Raw genomic sequence first — 17544 nt, 5'->3', positions numbered from 1 at the left:
GGTGTTTAGGCATATATAAGATATGGCCAACAAGCCACATTCGATGTTCATTCACATCTATTAGTATAGTTGCCTTCAAATGCTGTTTACTAGTTTATATGTACTATGCAATAGCAATAATTATATAGAGAAAGGTTTATACAGTATCTTTTCAGGAATATTTCCTGGATATTCAAAATACAGTAATTTATCGTGCTGTATTAATTATTAGTATCAATATATGTTAAAGGATTATATGGTTCTGTAATGTAGAATAGGTAAGCATTGGCAAACACTGCTTTGGATATATACATTGCCTGTTTTAGGTGCTTTCACAAAATGTCTATTCATAAAATAGCTGTCTCAGTTGTGGACAATCAAAAAACATTTTCTAGAAAGCAAATTAGCAGTGTTGCTTTCCATCAAATCCTCAACCATCTTCCCTGAACACTTTTTACCAATCCAGATTGTCTTAGTACTTTGGAAGGCAGGCAATTTCACTTCCAAATAAAACTCTGGGTTGTAACCACCTAGCATTTTATTCTCTAAGAATATAAAGCCTATATTCGTTCCAAGGACCAAGGGTATGTGTAGGTAGACATCTCATAGTATATGTTTGGATTTGTTAGATGCTCAAATTATCTTTGCTCACAGCTTAGCTGGAAACAGATCCTTCTATAGCCCATTATAAAGTCCCATCTTTCTCTTCTGGAGAAAACAAGCAGCAACACTTTGCAGGAACACATGTTTCCCACTTATTTTTCTTCTGCCTCCAACAACTATTCTTTTTCTTTCCCAAGAATGCCAATAATTATTTTAAAATTGACTTCTTATTTTCTCACTTTGTGTACAACTGGTTGGGGCAGAGTAGGGTCATGGATATTTGCTACATTTTCTGACAATCACTGCTAATATCTGGCTCTACGCACAGGGGGGGAAACACACTGGACCTGGTTTTTGTCTCTGGACAGTGGTTGAGTGATCTTGAGATAGGGGACATAGTCACTGAGCCCTTGTCATGGTCGGATCACTCTCTCCTTCGCCTTGACCTTCGAACCGCGGTACCCCGCCGCAGGGAGGCGGAACCGGTAAGATGGTACCGCCCCAGGCGCCTGATGGAACCTGATAGGTTCCAAAGGGAGCTTGGGCCAATCCCCGAGGATCTTGCACACGCCTCGACTGGAGACCTAGTGGCCGCTTGGGATAGAGCGGCCGCTGGAGCTCTGGATCGAGTCGTGCCTTTGCGGCCTCTGACCTGGCACCGTACTCACCTGGCTCCTTGGTTTACTGAGGAGCTGAGGGAGATGAAGCACCGGAAAAGACGCCTAGAGAGTAGTTGGAGGGCTAGTCTTTCTGAATCGGACCGGACACTGGTAAGATCTCATATTAAGAATTACCTAGTGGCGATAAAAGCAGCAAAATGTACTCATTGTGCTGCTCTTATTGCGTCATCAGATAATTGCCCGGCCGCCCTGTTTAGGGTGACCCGCTCCCTGCTCCACCAGGAAGCGTGGGAGGACCCCTTGGAGGGAAGAGCCGAGGATTTTGTACAATATCTGCATGACAAAATCACTCAGATTCGGGAAGGTCTGGACTCCGACTGGGTAGGTCCAGCGAGGGTGACGGGGGCAGGTCTTGAGAAGGTTATCTGGGACGAGTTTGATCCTGTGACCCCAGATGACGTGGACAAGATTCTGGGTAGACTGAATGCAACCACATGTTTGTTGGACCCGTGTCCCTCCTGGTTAGTACTGGCTTCCCGGGAGGTGACGCGAGGCTGGCTCCAGGGGATTATAAATGCTTCGTTGGGTGAGGGTGCCTTTCCCGCCGTCTTGAAGGAGGCGGTGGTGAGGCCTCTCCTCAAGAAGCCTTCCCTGGACCCGGCAGTATTGGCTAATTATCGTCCAGTCTCCAACCTTCGCTTCATTGCGAAGGTTGTCGAGAGTGTGGTTGCACGACAGTTTCCCCAGTACCTGGATGAAACGTCGTATCTAGATCTGTTCCAGTCAGGCTTCAGGCCTGGGTACAGCACGGAAACGGCATTGGTCGCGTTGGTTGATGATCTCTGGAGGGCTCGGGACAGGGGTTGCTCTTCTGTCTTGGTCCTGTTAGATCTCTCAGCGGCTTTTGATACCATCGACCATGGTATCATGCTGCACCGGTTGGAAGAGTTGGGGGTGGGAGGCACCTTTTTACGGTGGTTCTCCTCCTTTCTCTCCGACCGGTTGCAGTCTGTGTTGACAGGGGGGCAGAGATCGACCCCGAGGCCCCTCATATGTGGGGTGCCGCAGGGATCGGTTCTCTCGCCCCTTTTGTTCGACATTTATGTAAAGCCGCTGGGCGAGATCATCCGTGGCTTCGGGGTGAAGTACCACCAGTACGCTGACGACACTCAGCTGTACATCTCCACCCCGGACCACCCCAATGATGCCCTTGAAGTGATGTCCCGGTGCCTGGAGGCCGTACGGATCTGGATGGGGAGGAACAGGCTCAGGCTCAACCCATCCAAGACTGAGTGGCTGTGGTTTCCGACGTCCCGATATAGTCAGCTGGCACCATCGCTGACTATTGGGGGCGAATCATTGGCCCACACGGAAAGGGCTCGCAACTTGGGCGTCCTCCTGGATTCACGGCTGTCTCTAGAAGAGCACTTGACGGCTCTGACCGGGAGGATTTTTCATCAGGTTCGCCTGATTCGCCAGTTGCGTCCCTTTCTAGATCGGGACTCCCTACACATGGTCACTCATGCCCTTGTCACCTCTCGTCTGGACTATTGTAACGCTCTCTACATGGGGCTCCCCTTGAGGTGCACTCGGAGGCTCCAACTGGCGCAGAGTGCGGCCGCGCGGGTGGTTATGGGAGCAACGTGGAGCTCCCATGTAACACCTCTCCTGCGCGAGCTGCACTGGCTCCCGGTGGTCTTCCGAGTGCGCTTCAAGGTTCTGGTTACCACCTTTAAAGCGCTCCATGGCTTAGGACCTGGTTATTTACGGGACCGCCTGCTACCACCAATAGCCTCCCACCGACCAGTACGCTCCCATAGAGAGGGGCTCCTCCGGGTGCCGTCGGCCAAACAATGTCGACTGGCGGCCCCCAGGGGGAGAGCCTTCTCTGTGGGGGCACCTACAATCTGGAACGAGCTCCCCCCGGAGATACGGAGGATCCCGGATCTGCGCACCTTCCGCCGCGCGCTTAAAACGTTTTTATTTCATCAAGTTGGCCTGGCCTAAATCTTCTCCCTTTTAAAATTTTAAAATTTAAATTTTAAATACTAATTTTAATTTGTTTAATTATGGGATATTTTTAAAATTGAGCCAAATTGTTTAATCTGTTTTAATCTATTTTAAATTTTGAATTCCTGTGTTTTATCCTTTGGCTGTTCACCGCCCTGAGTCCTTCGGGAGAAGGGCGGTATAGAAATCTAATAAATAAATAAATAAATAAATAAAAATAAATATGATTGCTAATTTAAAAACTTTTATCTTTGTTTCTAAGGCAGTTTATATAATTGCACTATCTTGTATCTTTTACTGATAACACAGCAAGAATTTTTCTTCCGGCTGTGGGTTGAAAGCATATTGGGCTACATGCAAGAGCCATCAAAACAATTCTCTGTGTGATATATTCAACATTTAGTTTGTTTTGTTGCAAAAAATAATATTTGCTTGAATAAATTAGCTCTAAGTTATTAGTTTCTCAATAATATTATGGCTTTCTCAGTTTGTAATATATTTATTGACAATTGTTTTCCTTCAGAATACATGTGAGAAGCATAATTTACCCTATCACTCTTTTTTAGGATTAAAAAGGTTCTTGACAAATTATGAACATTCTAAAATACTCAATTTGAATTGAGGAAATAAATGTAAGTTTTGAAAGGACCATTCAAAATTGATGATTTTTTTCCTGGGAGTCATAGCACCAGCTAATAATTTCATTGTAAATTTCATTTTTAATAAAAGGTAGCCAGAAGTAGCCTAAGGGGGAAAATTAGGAAATTAAAATCTATATGAATAGCACACATGATTAAACATACTATTATGTATGGAAAATATGAATTAAAAACTGTACAAAGTAAGCAAAGTTGTATATGCACTTCCAGATATTATACAATGCAGAAATGAGACTGTAAATTTAAAGTTAAGTATGTTACACCATATTAATCTGACCTGCAATATTAAGAGTATAATACATAATGAAATACTGAGTGCAGTCTTATACCTGTTTACCCAGATACAGAACCTATTTAGTCAAATGAAAATTTCTTCCAAGTAGATTGCTGTCAAATTTCAGCTTCATGTTTTTAAGTATTTATATGAAGAAAGGCTATTAAAAATGAAACCTCAGGAACAAGCAATTCTCTGAATAAACCAAGAATTTACAATACATCTGTTGTAATAGTCTGTGGTACAGTAACTTGAATATTGTATCAACATTTAGAACCTGAGACTCAAATTCATAGTGAGGGTGGGGCAAGTTGTGCAGTGTATACCTCTGTTAGAAGCCACAGTGTTTTCATGCATCATACCATGAACACAAATATCCTTAACATATTCAGGAAATCCACTTCCTCTCTAATGAAGTTTTTTACAAGTACACTCTATTATATTTTTAAACTCTTTAAGTGGTTATATCTTCAGTTCTATTTTCGTCTAGGAAAACCTGGCCAATTAGATTTTAAAATCTGAAACATCACTGAAAGCAAATATAGTTAATTCAGTAAAGGGCTCTGTTTATTAACAATGCATTATTATTATTATTATTTGTCTTCTATGACATTACTGTAGGACAGAACAGGGTGTGCTGCTAGGTAGGGTTACTGGGCAACAAGCTATTTTTCATAGAAAATAAATGATGGTGAAGCAACAGTGTGGGCTGCAAGCAGCAATAACTCAGCACGAAATAATGTCTTTTGTAGGGATTTAGAAAAGAGTTCAGCTTTTCTCAAAATTCCCTGGAATATAACGGTCTCAGATCCAATAGATAAATATGCAATTTAAATTAACTTGGATGTCTTATAGTCAGAACTATAGAAATCAAATAATAATAACTTTAATCAAACTTTTGTTTAATGCTTCTAAATCTCCCCCTTTCCCATATTACAGAAAGAACCCATATTTTTGGACCAATCTTTGATGGGTGCTCCAGGGTTTATAAATGCACTCCTAGTCATTTGTACCTTTTCAGCTCTTGGCATAAAGAAAATGGTTTTGGCCTAAAATGGGGTTTCATTATATTTGATGTTTGCAGATGAAAAAGTAAAGGAAAAATGAGGAAAGGAAAAAAGAAAAGAAAATGGAGATGGAAAACACAAAAACCAAATAACATTAATAAGCATTATAAGAAAATATTGAACTTTAGAGTAGTTAACTTAATAATAAAATCGTACAATTTATCATTGGAAACACAGATATTATTACTGGAAAGTAGCCAAAGTTTTACACAGGCTTTGAAAGGTACTAAAGATTATTGGGAGAACTTGAGCAGTTAGACTCATAAAAGAGTAACTCTGAAACTCATTTACAATTATTAAAAAAATGAAGCAACTAAACTCGCAAAGCTGCTTAATATAGTGAAATTATTTTCATGTTACTTATTTGTATTTCACCTTTATTATTTTTACAAATAAGGCAGCAAACATATCCAGCAAACCATTTTTAATGCAATATTTGCCTGAAAACATGCGGTATGTACATTTTTGAAAGTAGTATGTTATACTAAAATTAGAGGGCTGTTATTATGAATAAACATTTATGATCCATATGATTAATGAAATAAAAATATTAGCATACAATTTATCTTCAAAAAATCAAGGCAGTTATACTATTCAAACAGTAAGCAAAAATATATAATCTACATGAGCAGGAATCAGCCCTAGACATAGAAAAGTGAAACATAAACAGTTTTTAAAACCAAAATTAAAACCAGGAAAGCAGAATCACCATGATTTTGAAAGAATACAGAAGCAAAGTAAGAATAAATAAGATTGATTGATTATTTGATTATTATAAATAGAAGGAATCATGAGATTTAAGGGTTGGAAGGGATCTTTGATATAATCTAGTTCAACCTTCCCCTTACCCCAGGACTACAACATCCCCAACAAACCACCACCTAGCCTCTGTTTACAAATCTTCAATGGAAAGTCACCTCCCCCTACAAGTCTCTTTCACTGATAAACAGCTCTTACCATTTGGATTTTTTTCTGATATTCAACCAAATCAGCTTTCTTGTAAATTAAACCCATTGTTTCTTTTCCTGCCTTCCACAAATCTTCTATGTAACATCCCTTTAGGTATCTGTCATATCTCCTTTCCTTCTTTGTCCAAGCTAAACATACTCATTACTTCCAACTATTCCTCATTACTCTCTCCTTTCATACCTCTTAGTATGCTAAAACCTATGCAGTTTTTCAAGTTTGTCAATGTTCTCCCTAAACCAAAAGGCCCAGAACTGGTCACAGTATTCTAGGTGTAGTCTATGTAGAGCAAAATAGGAGTAAAAATATTATTTATCTTGATTTTGACAGCATATTTCTATTGATACGATCTATAATGGGATTTGCTTTTCTGCATCTACATCATAATTTTGACTTTAGACATATGTCTAGCTTGTGATCCATTTAATCTTTTTCTGCATGCACTGCTCCCCAATGGGATCCAACCCATTTTATACTTGTACTTTTAATATTTCCTACCACATGTGGGATTTTGCATTTGTTTCCACTGAAATTCATCGTGCTAGTTTCTACCCAGCATCCAGCTTGTCAAGATACTCCCGAATCATGGTGCTTTCTTCTAAGATGATTATTACTCACATTGTACACAAATATATTAATGTGTTGAATAGTGCAGGATCTAAAAAAGAGTTCTGTAATACGTCATTTGACACTTCCTTCCATCTTGAAATCCGTAATGGAAAATAAACTGTTTATCCCCCACCTGAAAGATTTGCACATTTTAAAACATCATAAGTATTTATGTACTTGCACCAGGCGTCTTAGAGTTGATCCTGTTAAACTTTATGAGCAAATTCCAAACATTTATTTTTATATTTATTTAGGTCCACACAAGAAGGGTTTTGTTTTAGCTTCTAAACTATTACATTTTATTTTGTATAGAAAAACTTCTCCTAAGCCACCTTAACTCCTCCCTTCCTTCCTTCCTTCCTTCCTTCCTTCCTTCCTTCCTTCCTTCCTTCCTTCCTTCCTTCCTTCCTTCCTTCTTAGTAGTCTTTCAACTTTAAGTGGCCACTAAATATGATAAACAGTCATTGAGATTTTGCAGGAGGGAAAATTATTTTCAGCCTGAAGCCTTTTCCTTAAAGACATTTTACACTTTTGCAAACTTGTTGGTTCTTTCAGGCTCTGACATTTTCTTGTTCTATGTTGACTGCAATTGTTTTGTTTCAAAAGGATAATACAGAAGAATTCTTAATATATTTATATAAAGACTGAATGCAAAAAATGGTATTTTCTGAAAAGCAATATCACTTTTATCAGTCATATGATATACAGTACAACTGTTATAATATATTATGAGCATCAAAAGGACCTTGTATACTTCACAGTTACAAGTAAAAGCATAGCTTTTCGTCCAAAATTGAGCTGTATGCTCTTCTGAATATATGTATGAAGTAGTTTAGTAAGTTTTTTCAAACTCATGTTATTTATATTTAGCACAAAATTTTCTGCTACTTCACCACAGTTCATCACATGAACACTTTCTTACACAATTTGAATAAAACTTAATTTCATTTCATTTCCATATATATATTTAAAGTAAATTGTACATACAGGCAAAATTGTTCTTACTGATTTGGCTCACTCCCAATCTCCATCCTTAAAATAACATTGTGGAATAAAGTCAGAGATAGTGAAAGGCTCAAGGTGACAATAATCATCGCAACTTATCAGGGGCTGGAACAATAAGAGCAATGATAGCAGTTTGGCCACACAGAATTAAGGTGTTGTGACCCCTACTTGCAGCATTTACTGAGGCAAAAGGAGAAAGGACCAGCTGAGTCAGTTAAGTGGAATGGAGTCTTTGATTTATAAGTCATTATCACTTTCCATGAATTGCCACCCTGGATCTGTATCAATTCTAGCCTGATGTGTCCATGTGTATTTCAGCAAAGATGGTTTAATATACAGCAGATTTTGTTAATGGAGCAGATGCCATGCAGAAGGTATTCTTTACAGCAAACAGGAAATATGTCTAAATATAACATAAAGTTTGAAAAATGGAAGGATTATATTAATGATGTCACACATTACAAATATTATTTGTACTTGCTAGGTTATTTCAAGGGAAACTATAACAATGACATCATAATGATGGCTGACTTTTATTAGTGTTTTCCCTGTCCCTTTTTTTGAAATTCTAGACTGTTATAAAAGAAAACAACATTCAAAATGTTGCCTCCGCTCTTGTAATTGGCTTTAACTTACCACAGTTTTAACAGGAAACTGTGTTCCGTTTCATTTTTCAAAAAGGATAAAACTGAACTGAAGGACTAATAAATTGCAGTGAGGAAGAGGAAGAAACAATCTTTTCAAAGTTTGGTTTCATTGCTAAAGTTCAATTTGGGAATAAGAACACTGTATCTGAGTCTTTTATGGAAGCAGTTTTCGATTTTTTTAAATCCAAATATCTCCTTGTTTTATCACTCTTGGGGAAAATATAGTTTATGTCAGCGTTCCAGAAAAACCCCAACTCCAAGTAAAGACTCTGAAGCAAGCATTTTTCAAAGTTCTATTTACTAGAATTGGTAAACTGGCACATCTGGGAAAACCCGAATCTGAGACGTCCGGGTTTTCCGTCAGTAAATCAAAACCTCCCAAACCATCCCTTCATTCCTCAGTCGATCACATGCTCCAATCAACAGCCGTCCCATATCGAGACATCACTCCGACCACTCCTTCTCCAGATGCAGGATCACCCTGACCTTGACCGACACGAAGAATGCTATTATGTCTACAGACAACCCCTCTACTAAATCCCCCCTCCTACTTTCCCACACACAAGAAGGTGGCAGCATGGAAGCTTCTGGCCTAATATGGCTTCCAAAGCTGACAGTTTAAATTTAAATCTCTGGAATGAAAAGACGAATAAAATAAGCAAGCAAACAGTATCATTATTTAAATCACACTCAAGCAAACAAATAATAAATGGCAGAGGATGTCTGCATCTGCTTTTGTTTTTGCCTGAAAATGAAAGGATTACAGCCCTGGTTTTGGGCAAGCCTATTGAGAAGAATTCTGCAACTGGATCAGCCCTAACTGAAAAGGCCTCTGATGTAACTGAATAGTATTCTTAGAAGAATGTTCCACTAAAGAACTTAAAACAGGATTGAATAACCAAGGCCCTGGACTACAGATAGCCCCTGGATATTTGTGTATGTGTCTGTGTGTCACATGGAAGTTGTCTTTCATTACATAATTATATGCTGTCAAAAACAAGTCCAATTTGTGATAGGCTTCTTTACACTTGTTATGACTGATGCATTCTCTGTTGCCCTCACCTTCCCAAACTATTGCATGGATCACAGCTACAAAATTACCATTTCTCCATATTAAGGCAAAGACAACATTTTTGACTCAAAGTCCCAAATGTTTTTTCTAAAAGGCAACTGGACTTTCTTGATTTTTTTTTTCTTTCAAAACATTTCACTTGTCATCCAGTTCAGAACTGAAGAAGCTTCTTGGATGAAAAGCAAAATGTTTTCAAAGAAAATTTGTTGTCCTTATTCTTCAGAAAGGAAAATGAATTATATTACAACTAATACTGCTCAAAGTCAATGTAGTAGAATAGTACAATTATTCGGATAAAGGGCTTAGGCAAATTATTGAATATGTTCACAGAGTTATGTGAGTCGTACTGTTCCACAGAACTTGAGAAATATACCATACAATATGGTAGAAACTTTGTATTCTAAATGAAACAAAATGCTGAAAATAATATTGCAAAACAAGTATATGAAGATACAAATTAAATATCTAGCATATTGATTGTCCCAGGGAAAAATGTTAACAAAACCCTTATTTATTTTGGTATGAAGCTAGTAAACAAGACTATGCAAGTTACACAGTTTCAGGTGTTGAGCTGGCAAATACAGTTGACATCAGAATCACACAATTTTCAACATTTATTTATTTATTTATTTATTTATTTATTTATTTATTTATTTATTTATTTATTTGTTCAATTTATATGCTGCCCTTCTCTGAAGACTCAGGGCGGCTTACAATGCACTTATAGCAATAGCCTTCATTCTTTTGTATATACCTGCTTAGTAGGGCTTTTGACCCGCCCCTAAGCGGTGTTCTTTTTTATAAAAAGTCAGCTTATTGCCCCCACAATCGGGGTCCTCATTTTACCTACCTCAGAAGGATGGAAGGCTGAGTCAACCTTGAGCCTGGTGAGATTTGAATTTATAGTAATTGCAGGCAGCTGGCAGCTAAGTGCTACTTAACAGCACTTTAGTCCGCTGCACCACCAAGGCTCTTGATAATTTTATTAATAGTATAGTCTGAATGTTAAATGAAGAAAAGAAAGCCAGTTTAGAACAAATGGTGTCTGCATCAATTTATTTTATTTTATGTTATATTTTTGTCATTTTGTTGTTGATTGTTTACTTTATTCTGTGTTTTAATTCCATATTAGCCAGTCAGAGTAAGGCAGTCAAATAAATAAATAAGGATATAAGCATTTCCATAATATTAAATGATTGAAGTTATGGAACTAAACTATTTTTGTCTCCATTAAAGCAACTGTGAATTACATAATTCTCCATTGGTCTAGCATTCAACATTTTAGCAAGAGAGTAAAGCAAACTCAATTTGATGTATTAGTAACATATCTTGTTTAATTGTTGATATGATCATTGTAAAAATAGAAACTTTATAAATCTCCTTTAAAAGTGTCATTTTTAAAAAGTTTGACCCTTATGTCAAAACAAGCTGTTGCATAATTGGTAAGGAAAATCACATGGTCAAAACTTAATTTTTAAAAAATTTATGATTGTTTCTTGGTGGTCCAAACCACTAAGTTCCACTTCATAATAATATTACTAACTTGTTTAAATGTTTGTTGTATTAAAGGTCAGGGCAAGTTCTTATTTAGACTTACAATGGGAACTATATACTATAATACCAGATAGCAGTAAAACCTTAAGCAATGAAGTCAGGCACTTCAGTGTTATATTTCATTCTAATGATTTGAAGATAATCTCTTCAGCTGCATGACCACTATATTAGCTACAGTCCATTAAAAAACTTTATGGAAACAGGGAGTCAGAAATTATATTGTGTTATTCTATTTGTCATTAGTAATATTTTGATTGGTCAAAGCCCCTAACTGTTTCATTATTATCTTTCTACTTTTGTGTTTATTTGCAGCAAAAGATGACAAAGAGCATCCTGCTTTTTGATCATAAATTAAATAAAATATCTACGACTAGAATATGTGCCATGAGGACCTTCTATTAGAGGAACTATAGAAACTATTATTTCTAACACAATTTAAGGAACATAAACTTAGATTTCCACTATGATATTTTTTTTTCCAAACACGGTAGACAATGTAATTCAGGTAGTCCTTGACTTACAATCGCAATTGGAACATTGCTAAGTGATGCATTCATTAAGTGGGCTAGGCCCAACTTTATGACCTTTTTTGCTGCAGTCATTAAGCAAATTGTTTTCCCCCATTGACTTTGCTTATTGAAAACCCATTGGGGAGGTTGCAAATGGCGACCTCGGGATCTTGCAACATTTGTCACTAGATGCCGACTGCCAAGCATACACGTTTTGTGACCACCCAGATACTGTGACAGTTGTAAGTGTGAGGACCAGTTATAAGTCACTTTTTCACACAATTGTAACTTTAAATAGCCATTAAATAAATAGTCATAATTCAAAGACCTGTACAATGTGGCACTAATGTGAAATGACCCTGTGACCAACCTCTTTCATGTTTTCTAGTGCAGCACCAATTAAAGCCTTTGCAATAGAAGGTCAAACCCAAATTCTCACTCACCTATAAAGTTCACTGATCTTTTATTAACTTCTCTCATCTAACCTAATCTGACCATAAATTATTTTCTTTTCTCATTACCACAATTGATCTTTATTGCACAGTGATTTTAACAACTATATTGTAGCACAATAATAGAACATCCCAACCCCAAATTATTGTAATTTCTATTTTATGTATGGAAGCAAAATTTCATAATTCTATTGCCATCAGATTACTATAGCTAATCATTATAGTGCATGACACATAATTATATTATTAACAGTTTATCCTCAACAGTTTTCAAGGACAGAGTTAAGAAGACTTATTTTGACAGAGATTTTTGCCTTGAAATGATGGAGTGTCTGAATATCTGGCCCACATTTTATTATGTTATAATGTCTCTAGAGATTTGTACAACCAGGTAACAATGCCTCCTATCAATTTTTTTACTGGATAATCTGACAAATTTTATTAATGCCATTTTTGTTCAACCAATTATTTAATGTATCATTTACTGTAGCCAAATTATCCATGCCAGCAAAGAGAATTTTCCATCTAACTTTTGAAAGTTTTTTCCCTGTTCTTTCTCATTCCTATATATTCCAGAAAATTATATTTTTTGTATCAGAATAATTTCAGTTTAAAAAGCCAAATTGACTTGTCATTTATGTCTTACTATCTGACACCAATATGCCTGTGTATAATTAATACTTATAATCATAAGAATTGCAAGACTGAAAGAACTTAGAATGGTGACCACATCAAAACTGCATTGGTGCAGTATGTAGCAGTGCATCTTGAAGAGGAGTTAGAGACTTATTCCTGATTTCATAGGCCTATATATTGCAATAAACCAAGGAATAAATTATAACACCACTGTACCACTGTAAACTCAGTCATATGTATGCCATACTCCATGGTTGCATCTGTACATAAAACTAATATCTAAAAACACCAAATGAAAGCCAAGGGAAGCAAGAGGTGGGTATTGCCTCCTAAAGACTATGTTGATTGTCCATCCTTGGTTCGGGGGGGGAGAGAAATTGTCCCCCTCAGAACGGGCTCACAATTTGGGTGTCCTCCTAGACTCATAGCTAAGATTAGAGCAACATCTGACAGCTGTGGCTAGGGGGACCTTTGCACAGGTTCGCCTGGTGCACCAATTGCGACCCTACTTGGATCAGGAGGCTCTCCTCACAGTCACTATGGGCCAAATTTAATTATTTTAAATCTATTTTTAATCGTATTTATGTATAAATGTTTTTATTTTGGCTGTTCACCGCCCTGAGTCCGAAAGGAGAAGGGCGGTATAGAAATTTGAATAATGAATAAATAAATAAATAAACTCATGCCCTTGTCACCTCACGGTTAGATTATTGCAACGCGCTCAAGGGCTACCCTTGAAAAAGTGTTCGGAGACTACAGTTGGTCCAGAACGCAGCCGCGCGAGCTGTCGTGGGTGCACCTAGGTACACCCACATTACACCAATTCTCCGCGAGCTGCACTGGCTCCCTATTGGTCTCCGGTCATAATTCAAGGTGTTGGTTATTACCTTTAAAGCCCTACATGGCTCAGGGCCATGTTATCTTCGAGACCGCCTTCTGCCACATAGCTCCCAGCGATTGGTAAGACCCCACAGAGTTGGTCTCCTCCAGGTCCCGTCAGCTAAACAATGCTGGCTGGCGGGCCCGCAGGGGAGGGCCTTTTCTGTGGCTGCCCCAGCTCTCTGGAACCAGGTACCTCCTGAGCAACCGGACCATCCCCACCCTATTGGCCTTCTGAAAAGTGGTGAAGACCTGGCTTTTCCGGCAGGCCTGGGGCCGTTGATCTCGCTCTTGTGATCTGGCAAGATCCGGCCATGAATGGCGTGAATGAGTTTTCAATGTTTTTAATGTTTTTAATTTTTAAATGTTTTTTATAATGATTTTTTAAAATTATTGTGAACTGCCCTGAGTCTGGAGAGGGGCGGCATATAAATTGAATTAATTAAATTAAATTAATTAAATTAAATCTCCATATACTCAGCTACTAGGTCAAGTTAGGCATTGTTAGGAGAAGTATATGCCAATCAGCACATCTGTACTAAATTATTAGCTAGATTTTAATCTTTTGCAAGCAGATTGTACTTCTGTAGAATTTTAGTACCTGAAAAATAGTAAGCAGCATTCTGCTTTGCAAGGTAGATGGGTGATACTACTGAAGAGCAGGTCTCCAAGGGTGACATATATTTTTAATGTGAACTGGACCTTTGAAGCCTTTCTGTACACAGTGTAGAAGCCTTACACTGCGTATACTGTATGTGGAGACCAGCTTTTCGATATCGTATTCAGCATGACATGGAAAGAGGAGATGTTGCTTATCAGTGCTCATATGCTGAATAACATTATATAGTAATTTTTTAAAAAAGAATCTTAGGTGTTTTGTCCCTGAAATGCCAAGATGTGCATTATCCATACAATTACAAGGAAAAGGAAGAAGAAAAGGAGGAAAATTGAAAGTGAAAACACTTTAAAGCTCAAACATTATTTCTTCGAAATTTATTACTTTTCATATCCTGATAATAAGTTGATTGATTTGAGGAATTTTAATTCATTGTGTTAAAAGAATAGAAATGTACAGGTAGTCCTTGACTTATAACCACAATTGAGCTCAAAATATCTGTTGCTAACTGAGACATTTATTGGAGTTTACTTTACTGATTAGCCCTTGGGCCAAACATTCTTTGAGTTTTGCCACATTTTACAACATTTCTTGTCACAGTTGTTAAGTGAATCACTGCAGTTGTTAATAACATGGTTGTTAAATGAATCTGGCTTCCCTGTTGACTTTGCTCGTCAGAAGGTTACAAAAGATGATCACATAATCGTGGGATAGTGCAATCGTCATAAATATGAGTCCGTTGCCAAGCATTTGAATTTTGACCACCTGACCATGGGGATGCCACATCGGACACAAGTATAAAAAATGGTCATAAGTCACTTTTTTCAGTGCTGTTGTAACTTTGAATGGTCACTAAATGAACTGTTGTAAGTCGAGGACTACCTGTATTATTTTCTTGTCAGGTTAATGGGAAGGACAAATGGGTAGCTTCTAGATACATCTGATTTGAATAAGACTGTTTTTAGAATCATAGATGAGTGTCCAGCCAAAGCTTCTTGCACTTTTATATTTCTTAAGTAAAGCACATAGTGATTAAGCCATGAATTTCATTTCAGTTTTTTCATAACCTAATACAGAATTATCTCAATATGTCCAGTGTTCTTCTGAATCAAATGTCAAACCTGTTATTAATGTTCTCATAAATTTTCATATAACATGGTTCTATAGAAGCAAACAGTACATCCATAATAAGATGATCCATTTCATATAAATACACATTTATATGGAATGGCATAGTTTCCTGTCAAATACTAATTTTCAACTTTCTCCCTAAAGAAAGGTAGAGGTTTTAATACAAAATGGATTTCAAAATCATTCAGACTGTATATTTTCATAAATGTGGGTTTATTATTTTTAACAGATTCAGCTTATCACTGCACTGTAGTCAGTGCTTCTTGTTTTTAAAAAAAGGAATTTAATTTTTAAATGTTGATGGTATCCCAACACATGCCATTAATTTGGAAAAGGTGCCAATAATTATAGCAGTATTTTCTACATTACTCAAAAACTTATAATACAAAAGGACTTGCTAGAATTTCATTTCTGTTAAAAGAGTACATCAGTTAAATGTAAATTAGATCTTTGAATTTCAACAGCTGTTTTCAGAAATTTTCAGGATGCTTTTCCTGGAAGCAACATGAACATAAGTTTACGGCAAAAAAAATGAAGAGTCAGTGAAGTGTATATAAATCATATGAAAAGTTATTCAAGTGAAAGACAATTAAATTAAGAATAATTAGAGTTCAGATTGTTATTGTTCCATTATGTTCTTTAGAGGAAAACTGGCATCAGAATGTCCAAGTAACTTCGAAGCTGCTCTGCAATAGTTTCGTTTATGAATTTTAAAAGAAGGGATTGATGGTTTTGCAAAGCTTTCATCCTACATGTTGCTAATTGGAGAAGTACTTATCAGGCTATTGAAAATGCTGTCTAGTGAACTCTGGCTAGGATCCAAAGAGCAGTGAAACTCTGAGAATGGACCTACATGCTGCCATACAAGCCTCACCTAAAATTCAATGGAAATTTGGGAATGGTCTCTGATGGTGGCCTCTAATATAGCATAACAAGGGGGAATTGGAAGGGGGAGAACAGAAGAAAATAGTGGACAGACCTGCATGTGCCTAAGTATCCTTCTGTATTTTGATCCTTTCAGCTAAGCAGCTTAACTTTATAGGATGGTTCTTCAGCAATATTATATAATGTGTTCCAATATAATATTTCCATCTTTTATTAAATAAATTCTGGAATTCTATTGGACACAGAGAAAAGGAAACTGGATTTATTTCTCTTGTTATAAAGCAGAAAAGAAGAAAGAGAGCACAGAGACTTTACTCAATCTCCTTTCTTTCCATATCCATAGTATTAAAACATTAGTTAGTCTCATGTATAATTTTTACATCCAAAGTTTGATCCAGAGTTACATAGAATAAACCCATTAAAATCACAGTGCATAAATTACTTATAACTGAATTAACTCCCACTGGGTGTGCAGTAGTTTAATTAATATGACTGGAACTGGACCATAATCTTTCTATCATTATGGGAACACATTTATATCATCAGTACATTTTCTAATACTGCAAGAATACTTGTACGCTGTTTGAAGGAGAGTTTCAAAGGAGAGGAGGAGAGGAGAGTTTCTGATTATTGTAATTCCTAATTCTGATCTAACCCTTCCTGCCTTTTCTCCCTTTTTTATTTTTTATTTAGGGAGAATTGTCTTTCTGTATTCTGTTGCTGACATTTGTATTGTCACAGTATGTGAAACTGATGCTAAACATGTAACTATACTAATCTGTGTGGCATACATAAATAATGAAAGAAAGATGTTTGGGCATTTTCTTTCTTTCTTTCTTTCTTTTTGAAATAATAAAAAGCTGTACTCTATAGGCCCCCATACAAAGTGATGCTTTTATGCAAAGAGACTGGAGTCTGCTTATTACCTACAGTATGCTTGCTAGCCCTGATGAACAGACCACCATAGTTGTGACAAGTGATGTAGCTGCCTCCAGGGTAAAACAAAGCTTTAGATATTACACAAGCAATTTAACTGTTTTCTAAACAGATTGCCAAGACAGTGGGAGTTGGCACTGTATTTTAAAGCTTGGATACTTGAAGTGACTGCTGATTATAGACCTTTTGATTTGCCTTCTGCATACAACAGGCAACCAAGTAATCCAGTAAAGAATGCTCACAAGCACTTAAACTTGTCTTCATGGCTTCCCATAGATTACACTCAAAACTCACTCCATAAAAGTGGAGGTAAAGAGGCCTGTGTACTGATAACAAAACAGTTGCCTTATTCCAACTCTCAAGAAGCATCCCTGCCCCCATCACCCAATCCAGAAGAATTGTTTTATAATCCTTTTCCTCATAAATAGAAAAGGA

The 17544-nt window shown here is 37.1% G+C and overlaps 1 protein-coding gene across 1 annotated transcript in view; it reads left to right on the top strand.

The window, feature by feature from the left end:
* Positions 1-17544, top strand: part of HHIP (hedgehog interacting protein) — an 81787-nt gene that overhangs the window by 41718 nt on the left and 22525 nt on the right. The window lies entirely within an intron of this gene.

The sequence above is a fragment of the Pantherophis guttatus genome, chromosome 8 (assembly GCF_059756535.1).
Source record: "Pantherophis guttatus breed Tessera chromosome 8, ASM5975653v1, whole genome shotgun sequence".
NCBI lineage: Eukaryota > Metazoa > Chordata > Lepidosauria > Squamata > Colubridae > Pantherophis > Pantherophis guttatus.
The sequence above is the reverse complement of the archived record's forward strand: the minus strand, read 5'-3'. Positions and strand labels throughout refer to the sequence as shown.